This window comes from Acipenser ruthenus, chromosome 50 (genome assembly GCF_902713425.1).
Source record: "Acipenser ruthenus chromosome 50, fAciRut3.2 maternal haplotype, whole genome shotgun sequence".
Classification (NCBI taxonomy): Eukaryota; Metazoa; Chordata; class Actinopteri; order Acipenseriformes; family Acipenseridae; genus Acipenser; species Acipenser ruthenus.
This window is the reverse complement of record NC_081238.1, coordinates 7,640,589-7,652,414: the sequence shown is the minus strand read 5'-3', so window position 1 is coordinate 7,652,414 and position 11,826 is coordinate 7,640,589. Positions and strand designations below refer to the sequence as shown.

General features: G+C 39.3%; 1 long non-coding RNA gene across 1 annotated transcript; it reads left to right on the top strand.

The window, feature by feature from the left end:
* The first annotated feature begins 3,030 nt into the window (after window positions 1-3,030).
* LOC131722038 (uncharacterized) lies at window positions 3,031-11,467 on the top strand. Its single transcript, XR_009319995.1, has 7 exons — window positions 3,031-3,591; window positions 4,088-4,194; window positions 9,291-9,474; window positions 9,562-9,700; window positions 9,874-9,959; window positions 10,385-10,483; window positions 11,335-11,467. It is a non-coding gene; the product is annotated as an uncharacterized LOC131722038 (long non-coding RNA).
* Window positions 11,468-11,826: the final 359 nt, after the last annotated feature.

Here is an 11,826-nt window from a genome sequence, read left to right as displayed (position 1 = left end):
ATTTATATTAAGGTGATGGGGTGTGTGTTTTAATGTAGTAAATGATTCTAATAGAGGTTACATTAGTTGCTGGTGCAAGTTTCTTTCACCTTGTAAAGAATATATTCAGAGTGCTAACAGAGTAACAGGCCTCTTCACCATGGCATGGCAGAGCATGGATTTACAGAATGAATGTACAACTTGCAGTGTACTATTAAATCCCATAGAGGGCACCACAAACACATTTACTGAGGGAGGAAGGGAGCAAGCTCCTGTATAATTATACAATCACCTGGAAGGTCTTGATGCTGCAGTAAATTACAAACAGGAGCCAGGATACAGGTGTTGAATTGCTTATCAGGAGGACAGGGCTAAGGTAGATGGCAGATGAAGGACAGTTCTCTTTTTCACATGATCCTCCAGTGCAATGACATGGGCAGCTCTAGACTGGGTCACTCTGAGCCTCTGTCTGGTAAGTGAGAGGAGTTGTCCTAGTGCAGCTCAGCAAGCTGGTCCCTTCCAGTCCAGGTCTGCGTTCCAACCATGGCTGAGTTTCTACCTGGAGGAAAAGCCCTCCAGGACTGGAGCCTGTCGCAATGCAAGTGAAGCTGCAGCATATACTAGCACTGTGGCGCCCCATATGGTCTTTAAATAGGTCTGCATTATCACACAGAAATGTATGTGCAGTCTGCAGGGTGCAATGCAACATGGGGTGAAGTCATTAAGGCTATGAGTAGGGTGGTTTGCAATGTCTTATTTTTTCTGATGATATTTAATTTACATTACTGTAAAAAACATAAAAATAACAGGGTCACTGAAAAATTTTTATTTCGCATTATAGTGTATGGGGAGCAGAGGGGTTGGGGGCAAATCCATGCATTCATGAAACATGTTCATCTCATGCAAACACATAGAAATCACACGAGCTGTACCAAAGAAAATATGTGATTCATGTCATTGTATTGTATGAAGGGATGTGCATGATAATGATACTCTACTACTCTGTATTTCTGAATGTATTTTTGCTGATTTATTTCAATAAAGTTTCAATCTCAATCTCTGGCATCTTTTTTATTATTACTATTATATTACCACGATTAAACACCCACGAAGTGTCCACGGCTGGGATGAAGCTCGAGTGAAGATGACCCGACCGCAGGTGGAATTCTGAGCAAACCGCATCACTCATAGAATAAGGAGGAATGTGTTTGTATTGTATTCATGCAACAGTCTCTTGACATAGGTTGTACCGACAGACTGGAAAATAGCAAACGTAATACCGATCCACAAAAAGGGAGACAAAACCGAACCAGGTAACTACAGACCAATAAGCCTGACTTCTATTATATGTAAACTTATGGAAACTATAATAAGATCCAAAATGGAAAATTACCTATATGGTCCTGGGAGACATTCAGCATGGTTTTAGGAAAGGGAGATCATGTCTAACTAACCTACTTGAAAATGGATAACTGCAAAGCATACAACATGGTTTATTTAGATTTCCAGAAAGCTTTTGACAAAGTCCCGCATAAAAGATTCATTCTCAAACTGAGCGCAGTAGGGATTCAAGGAAATGCATGCACATGGATTAGGGAGTTGTTAACATGTAGAAAACAGAAAGTACTGAGTAGAGGAGAAACCTCAAAATGGAGTGAGGTAACCAGCGGTGTACCACAGGGATCAGTATTAGGTCTTCTGCTATTCCTAATCTACATAAATGATTTAGATTCTGGTATAGTAAGGAAACTCGTTAAATTTGCAGACGACACAAAAATAGGAGGAGTGGCAAACACTGTTGAAGCAGCAAAGGTCATTCAAAATGATCTAGACAGCATTCAAAATTGGGCAGACACATGGCAAATGACATTTAATTGAGAAAAGTGTAAAGTATTGCATGCTTACAATAAAAATGTGCATTATAAATATCATATGGGAGATAGTGAAATTGAAGAAGGGAACTATGAAAAAGACCTAGGAGTTTATGTTGACTCAGAAATGTCTTCATCTAGACAATGTGGGGAAGCTATAAAAAAGGCTAACAAGATGCTCGGATATATTGTGAGAAGTGTTGAATTTAAATCAAGGGAAGTAATGTTAAAACTTTACAATGCATTAGTAAGACCTCACCTAGAATATTGTGCTCAGTTCTGGTCACCTCGTTACAAAAAGGATATTGCTGCTCTAGAAAGAGTGCAAAGAAGAGCAACCAGAATTATCCCGGGTTTAAAAGGCATGTCGTATGCAGACAGGCTAAAAGAATTGAATCTATTCAGTCTTGAACAAAGAAGACTACGCGGCGATCTGATTCAAGCATTCAAAATCCTAAAAGGTATAGACAATGTCAACCCGGGGGACTTCTTTGACTTGAAAAAAGAAAAAAGCACCAGGGGTCATAAATGGAGATTAGATAAAGGGGCATTCAGAACAGAAAATAGGAGGCACTTTTTTACACAGAGAATTGTGAGGGTCTGGAACCAACTCCCCAGTAATGTTGTTGAAGCTGAAACCCTGGGATCCTTCAAGAAGCTGCTTGATGAGATTCTGGGCCAATCGGGGCGGGGACGTCACAAACGCGCTCGAGTCATGCGGAGCCGCCGCCACGGAGGCGCTCGGCTCCCTCCAGTGGACACGCACCGGTACTGCAGTCGGGAGGCGCTGGAAGATTATTTGATGAATTCCTTACCGATGCGGCTATCTCGTGGAGAGAAAGTGGAACTGTTACGTCTTGTCCTAAACAATCTGATTGGATAAAAGACAAGTCACAAATTAAATGACTTCTGATTGGCGAACGCAGTTAGCGAATCAAAAGTTAGAAATGCGTTTCCTAATTTGTATAGACCCTATGGCTGTCCAACGTGCGCACCTGTTTAAAAAGATACATTTATTATTAATAAAACATTTTTTTAGTACACGTCTCCACGTCAGTATTTTAATAGTATTATATTTTCATGCTTTTAGTGAAGAATTGTTTTACTATCAGTCATATTTTAAAACGGCCAGTTTCAAAATAACCAAAGAAAACAACGATTCTTAACCGGAACGTGCCTAAAGGAATTAATTGTAGTTCTCTTTTATAGCGGTTTAAAATGTATCTGAAAGTATATACGGGTGTTTGCAATAATTTAATCACAGACGTAGAAATATAACCAAGATTCACGACGACCATTGTATTGATAGAGCAGTTGTTTAAATAAAAGAGCAGCGTCAGTTTTGGAAATGTCACATTTTATATTTGTGTCAGTTTTTAGTTAAGTAAATTGGAAAATTACAAGCGGTGTGTATTTCAGTATGCTAACGTGACGTTTTTCAGCAGGTTTCATTTGATTGTATGAAGCAGAATTAGTTAACACTCAAATCAACCCCTCGACAGCAGTTCTACTAAATGTCCACACGAGGGCAGCATTGGATAGGAAATGAAAGCTAAAGCCTCGTCTGTCTCCCTGAAGTTCGCTACCAATTGTAAAGAGCAGAGGACAGCTCAGCCGGAGGCGTGTGTCTGTGTGAAACGACTTTATTTCATGTGATAAGTTTGTGGAAGAAGGACGCCATGTTAGGAGGCGTTTGCTATTGTTTTACACAGACTACGAGGGACAGCGCTCATTAAACCAGGTGAGTGCATCTCGTTTACTTTGTTTATTATTCAGTGCAGCGGTTGTTTTTGAATCCCGCATTTTTAATAACAAATGGCCGTCCGGACCCGCTTGTGACTGTTTGCTGAGTGGCTTTTAATAATGTGTTTGTCTTTGTGAGCTCTGATCAGCAGGGTGCGGTTTGACGGGGGTGTGATTCCCCCGGCTATATTGACTGGGGGTCATCTTTATTGTTTATAATCGCACGTTGTCATTGCATTTTAGCTCATGATCATAATAATCTCAATCCCGTTTGAAATGACACTAAATGCATTTGCATGGTGGCAGATGAGGGATGTCACTTCACTCGAGGCTTGTGTACTGATGAAGATGTAGTTTCAGTGTTTAATGCTCATCCCCTCACTGTGTGTCTGTGTGTTCTTGTCTCTCTCCTGTCCTGTGAGGATGAAAATGTAGTTTCAGTGTTTAATGCTCATCCCCTCAATGTGTGTCTGTGTGTTCTTGTCTCTTGACAGGTCTGTGAGGATGAGAAGGTCTCCACAATCTGGAGTCTGGTCTCTGACAGGCTCAACATACCTGTCAATCAACAATTAACTCCTCTACAAAGGCAAGGCGCTGGCAGGTAGGCTGAACAGCACAGCACAGCACAGCTCAGCACTCAGTTAAAAAGCATGCATGTTATTCTACATATATCTATTAACAGTAACACCTGAAAACAAAGTGTTTTCAATCTTTTATCATCTTTGAGTTGCATGAAGTGTTTTAACCCTATGCTGCCTACGGGGAATAACCATATTCGGTCATAAATATGAACACTTTCTGTTTAAACACTTGTAGTTTTGGAACCTTAAATCAGAAATGAAAACCCAATACACCTACAGAAAGGCATTAAGTAGATCTTTCCATTGGTGTAATTTATTTTGTTGTGGGGTGATTTTATTTTTATTTTCATATGAGCTACACCTCTCAAAATTATCGAAATATGAAAAATAATAAATAATATTTTTAAAAATGGTCAATTTCAACCTCTTTCCAAGTGTTATATAAAAAAAAAAACTTAAAGAGTATATTGTAGCTGCACAATTTTCCAAGGAATTCAAATCTGAAATCAGAATTGAAATATCTTGAACAGTTGCAGAGCTAGATAAGGTTTTGCAATGCCTAGTATTTTACAAAAATCAACCTCCGAAATGGCAAAGGCAGACTGGAAACACTATTGCCCTGTTTGAGATACAATTATATTTCAGTATAAAAATAAAGAAACAACACACAAGTTATCAAGTAAAATGTTTAATTTTTTTTATTTGAAAAAAAAAAGTATATTACAAATAAAACTTTGAAATTAAGAATTTTATTTGGGAGGGAGGGAGGCAAACAAACTAAAACCTTCCATATTGTGCTGTATATATTTATTTTCAAAACTACCCTGCAGTTGAAGTGCTGGACTGGGGCTCCTCCAGATCACTCTCCTCCTCCTCCTCCTCATCCTCCTGCAGCAGCTCTTCATCAGGGAGGTCCTCCTCCATGGCGTACATGCCCTCGATCTCTTCCTCAGTCAGGGCCCTCCTCCTCTTCAGTGACTGAACCACATGCTAGAGCTGATTGTCTCCATCCATTTTCTGGCTTACACACACCCACATAAAACATTAAAATAAATACCAATTAATAATAATAATAATAATAATAATAATAATAATAATAATAATATTCTGCTCCATCATTTTTCACACACATAAAAAAGTAAACAAGTAATAAAATACATGGCTAAATAATAATAGTGACAACAGCTAAATAATGTTTTCTGTTCTTTACACACAGTAAACGAGTAATAAAATACATGGCTAAATAATAACTACAGCTAAATGTCTTTGTTTTTTATATAGGCTACATACACAACGTAAAAATAAAAACTAAACAAGGTGTTTTCCTCATTCTTTTACACATCGAATAAAAAAAGTTAAAAAATAATAGATGCATAATTAAATAATAATAACGACTACAGAGAAATAATGAATCGACTAGAAAAAGTAAAACACAGACGTACACAAACGCCTAACTTTGCATCACATGCGATAGACCTGTTAGTTTTGCCTTCTCTCCTGAGGAAAAACAATTCTAAAATAAAAACGTATGTGAAACTAACTATAAGAAAGATGTTTAAAAAAACAAACAAACAAAACAAAACGTGGTGTTGGTACAGTAGCTCCTCTCGTCTACAGCAGTCATGAAGTTAGCCCTGCCCAGCAAGCAAGCGCGCACACGAGAGACACAGCGAAAACAAAACAAAAATAAACACTGCAGATGTACTCAGCACAAAAAAACAATATCAAGTTGAAAAAAACAACAACAATATGGTTAATTAGCCCAAGTACCTACCGTTTAGATGATATGTAGATTAGCACTCTTGGGATTGTAAAACTAAAAAAACAGAACTTCGACTCTGCTGTGCACTCAGTCACAATGGTGCCGGCAGAGTCTCGCCCTTTTAATCAAAATATTATATGTCCCGCCCACCCTAGCCCTAAACCAATGGTATCATGACAAGCCCCGTAGTCATGGCTATGACTCACACTTTAAAAAAACAAAATTGCTGATTGGACGGCTGAGATATGACGTGTTTTGTCATCGTAACAAAAGTTACGAAATTACACCTCGTCGGCAGCTAAGGGTTAATCTACCTGGTCTTGAATCTCTCCTGTTTCTCCCCCTCCCTCTCTCTCTCTCAGATGAGCACAGACTGTCACACGACTCTGTCACGAAATCCGCGTGTTCAGATTTCTTTACGTACTCTTTTTATTTGCTCAGCACACACTCTTATCTCAGGGGAGACGTTAGGAGGACAGAGATGTTATTACTCCTAGTGGGATATAGTTCGTGCTCTGGACCCGCAGTATATTCGGATGACCAATATAGTACCCAAGAAATTGACAGACTCATGTATCTAAAGTGTTTTTACGAATCAGAGTATGATCAGTACTCCTTCGGTTTATTAACAGTTAAATATTGGATTGAGTAGCTACAGGCTACTTCATATCCCCAGCTGAAAGACACACTGGGCAGTCCAGTGTCTTAACAGATATCAACGTTAACACTTTAATACATGTATATATGTGTTAATCAAGGCCGACAAGCAGGCCAAGAACACGTCGCCTAAAGTACCCAATGGTCTATTTCAGCACATTCAACAAAACTCTCTCTTATTTCTAAAACATAGCGTGAGTCCCTTATGGCAATACATGTGAGATAAAATAATAATAATAATTGCTTAATGCTTACCCTTTAATATAAATCGTAAAAGGATATGGCTGTCTTCACCAGGCAAATGAAACTGAATTCAATCAGCTCAATTGTGTAGGTTTGCAAAAGATGGACCACCTTGCCCTGTCTGGGATGAGTGTGGTACTCCATTGAAATTACTCTGGAGTTAAATAGGTTTTTTGTCTCATTGGAATACATGGGACGCCTCAATTAAATCCAATCATTAATCAGGTGAGACAGCTCTTTATCCCTCTTACAAATAATAATTTTCAAAAGATCCGGACTAACTTTTCAGAATTAATAGGTGTCATGGACTTCAATAAATTCAAAATGTCACATTTGTTTAAACTCTTATGATCTCATTTCTTTGCTTTCCTCCGAGCCCCTCCTTTATCTGAAATGTTAAGTGAACCAAGGTTCCCAGGATCTTGGTTTATAATATAATATAAAAACACTACTGCATGCAAAACACTAATTTTATATGTGTTATATATGAGAGATGTTCTTAATATGTGACATCATCTTCTAAGTGATTATATTATGCTAAATTAAAGGTATGTGTTTCTTTTAACTTCATATTGTTTCATCATTTTGTTAATGAGTCAGTTTTGATTCCATATACCATTGTTTAACAGAGTATTTGACAAAAGTTTGTCTCATACAATATTCAAGTCATTTAGTTTCACTAAGTTTAAGTGGTAATAGTTTTCATTACAATTATCTATCCATTAAGAGATGCACTGACCAGGCTCTGACCTGTACCTCTCTGGGAATATGTTACTGCTAGCAGTTTCCACAGTCTCTTGTTTTTTTCCAAGGTCAGAGTCTGTGCAAAGCACTTTATTAGATATATGACCTGTCCATTAAGCCATGAGTTGTGCATATTATTTCAAGACATTTACTTATCAGTACTAAACCACTAACTCCATAAACCTTAACACTCCATCTCTATGAGGCTTGCAGCTCTGCTGAAGTGGAACCCAAGGACATTCCTTCTTTCTAGATAAGAAGAGAGGCCCTGGTTTCACTGCAGCAGTTTCAAATCACCACATTATAAGGAATCCATCTACCATCATTAGACAATAGTATAGTGGATTAATAACAAGGTACATTATAGTATATTACAAACTTAACACAAAAACATAACACAACACCTTTTAACTTCTATACTTCAATGGATATCATAATGTCTAGAAGTCTTATTGTTCAATAGAAAGAAGAATAAACTTGTACCATTTTCCCATTTAAGTAAATCGAATACTGCTCCAGGTTTTAATCTTCTTATCACTACAGCAAAGTCGTGAACAAGCAATAATACTTGTCAGTTTTAAATAATGTTTTCTCATTATAGCAAATACTTAAAACATATTATTAATCTTATGAAATAACTGTTATGAACTATAAACAGTTTCAATTAGCACTGAACCTGTTTCATTATAAGATAATCTTTCAATTAATTTACCTCTGTTTATCAATTGCTATAATATTATTTTGGTGAATCCCTCTTAGGATTTAAATCCAAATATAGGCCAGTATGACCCTTCTCTTTGTTCATACAAAATCCAGCCGAGACAGGATTTTTTCTCAAGACCTCTGGCTTGTTAGTTAATCTTTTGGTCATAAAGAGTCTCTTCTTATCTTGTGTTTTTCTTGACATAAATTTGTAGATTAACGTTCACTTTTAGCCGGAATAGTGCTTCTTATCAAGCGTCATGCTTTCTGAAGATAAGATATACAAGTGGTAAATCATTCATTATATATATATTTAAAAATTCTCAGATTACTAAATGTTCAATTAGAACCATATGTAGACTGACCTATTTCATGGAGCAAGAGAGCCATCTACTAGTGGTACAAGGATACTCTTTCTTTATCCTTCCTAATATCTTTGACACTTCATTTTATAATACATTCCATATTTAAAATCGCCTAGTACATATTCAGCATATCCATATGTTCTCAGCAGGATTCAGCTTCTGTACCAGGTTTCGCTCTTAGTTGTTTCCACAAGAAGTCCCTTGATCCAATGTTTCTCCATCACAGGTGTGGATTTCCATGGCCTGACTTCATTCCTATAAGATACTTGGACACGTTTAGCTGTAAATATTATTTCTTTATATTTCCTTTTGTTCGCACAGAGTCGCTTTGCGAGGTACACCTTCCATCCAGAACACTGAAGGAGGCCAAAACTCACTGTTATTCATATTTTCTGGTATCCAATTACTGTTCTGCCTCACATCATCAGTTGGCAGACACAATACAACTGAATCTGATTCAATTGATGAACCAACAGCTGTAGCTACCGAGATCCTCCATGCAAAAGGAGTCAATATTTTACTGACCAGCCTAGCTGATTCAGCGTTCCTTGCGACAAGCCCCTGTCCTTGCTATGAAGGGAGTCCTGAACTCCAGTGCTTCAAAAGCACGGCAGTGACTACAATTTTTTTTTCTCCCCTCTAGATGTGAGCTACTCCCAGTTCTACTCTGTGTTCCCTGTGTCCCAGTCTCTGCTGGAGCCCGTGTTTCTGCAGGTTGAGCTCCAGCAGCCCCATAGCCAGACTGACCGCCTCATCCTGCAGGACTGCTGGGCCACACTGACCCCTGAACTGGACTCCAGCCCTCAATGGGACCTGGTCACTGACCGGTGAGGGGTCTGCTAGTCCTCTAGCGCTGCCCATTCAGCTGTGCTTTCAATGCCGGCTTGCCATGACTCCTGTTCCTGTCTCTGCAGCTGCCTGGTCACTGGAGACTCATACAGGACCCACTTCCACACAGTGCCAGCCAGCACTCTCACCAGGAGCTCCCCCCAGCTCCAGAGGCTTGAGGTGCGGGCACAGCAGTCTAGCAAGGACTCTGCCTTCTGGAGACAGGTTAGTGCCCCCTCTCTGACTTGAACCTGGGACGATTCACTCCATGCGAAGTGCTTCAGTAGGAATGCTTTTATTAAACTTCAATAGGAAAGAGGGATTGATGCACTACTGACTTCAGCCACAGTGTGGCAGTGTTCTCCTGTTTAACGAGAGCTGCTTCTGTCCCTCCCCAGGTGTATTTCCATTGCATGGCTGGTTTGTGATCCCAACCTGGAGGATACCTGCAATAAGACTTGTGTGCCTGGAGCCCAGAGATCTGGTGAGCATCTGGAGATCAGTCCTGTAATACAAGCAAGCATGACCAGCTGCAGTACAGCATCAACGCTGCTGTATGAAGCTGTTATCATTGAGTGAAGGGAATACAAAGCCTAATCTATTAAGATTTGAATATCCTGATGGGTCCTTCTTCCTGTGTAATATATACAATTCTCTATTTGAGTGTTTGTAAGAGGAGATTTTTTGTATTGTGCTGGTAATGCTCTCTCTGCATTGAGTGAGTTTATAATGATGCATAGAAATATCTGTTGCAATATATAGAAATATCTGTTGTAGTAATTTAATCCAAACCATTAATTACAGTAAAATGAATCCAAAGAAATCTATATATGTCAAACCTCAAAGCTGGCAATAGTCCTTTTATCTGTACCCTGGAGAGAGTTGTTTTCAATTTTGTCTTTCTTTCAGCCCGTAGTGTGGATCGATACAGCCAGATCAGAGGCTACGTTTCTGCCGGGCCAGTCCAATTGGTACCAGAAGGACAAGTCCTGGACCTTCAAACAGCAGGTGAGACCTTGAGAGAGTTCTGTTGAATATCCTGGTCATTGAATTCTAACCCTCCTGATCCGATGCTCTGGAGGGGATGCCTTTCAATATATATATATATATTATAGGCTTGCTGCTCCAGAGCTTAAAGGGGGTCGATTAGCAGGAGGTTCAAATCCCGGCTCAGCCACTGACTCCCTGTGTGTGTGACCCTGATCAAGTCACTGAACCTCTTTGTGCTCCGTCCTGCGGATGAGACATCAAACAAACGAGCTCCTATTGGAAGTGACTCTGCAGCAGTTGTTGATGCAGAGTTCACATCCCTAGTCCAAGTCGCTTTGGCGAAGTGTCTGCTAATCCACTAACTTCCAGTGTTTGCAGTAATAGACCTCTAGATGGTGCTAAAGAAGCACTAAGCTTTTGATGCGGTCTATTTTACTAGAAGCATGATCAGACTGTATAGGTAACCGGCTCGGGTATATGTGGTTTTTATTAAACTCTTGGTGAAACCAGGAATAGACAAAACTATCCAACGAGTCTTATTTCCATTCCTGTGATGCCAAATCACTATCCTATAGATGGTATGAATTTTCACTGCTCTGATAACTGTCCTTCAGAACTGGACGCAGCAGTTTGTAGCTACAACCTATTTAAATTTTAACTGAGGACTTTCCTCGCTCACCCCCCAAACAATTGACTTATGAATTTGCATAAAGATGGTGTTCAAATGTCAAAGTTTACTTTAATGCGTTTAGGAACTCCCTGCTAACTTGTAGAATTTCTTGAAGTTGCTAGGCAACGCTGACTGTAATTGGAGGCATCTTGTGGCCCCCCGGGTCCTAGTGCTCACCCAGTCATGTTTTGAATTTCAGGTGACTCCCCCTTGGTTCCGGCGCTGGGCGTGGCGTCCGCTCTCCTCGGAGTTCTGCTCGTCATTCTTGTTGCTGTCGGATTCAGGAGATGTTAAACTTGCTGTCTACCCCAATAAAGATTTTTGCATCTCGATTCTTGTGTGTCCTCCCATTGCTTTCTTGTACCCTGAAGGTAGACCAGGAATCCAGCGCTGCTTGCTGTTCAAACCATCTTTTAAGATAGTGTTTGGCTTTCATTACTTAATTTCAATTAAGGGTGTAGTTATTTGCTTAATTATTTCTTAAATCCCTGTAGATTCTAAGTTATCTAGAAAAATCTTAAATCAATTATATATATATATAGAGCTAATATATAAAATTAGCTCTGAAGTCTAGTAAACGAATTTAGTTCAGTTGCGTAATTTGGCGCGCTGTTAGAAAGAAGCGACAGATTGAGGGGTCTCCCAGGACCGTGATTTGGGGAACCCCATTTTGAAAGGGGTAAAAGCTGCT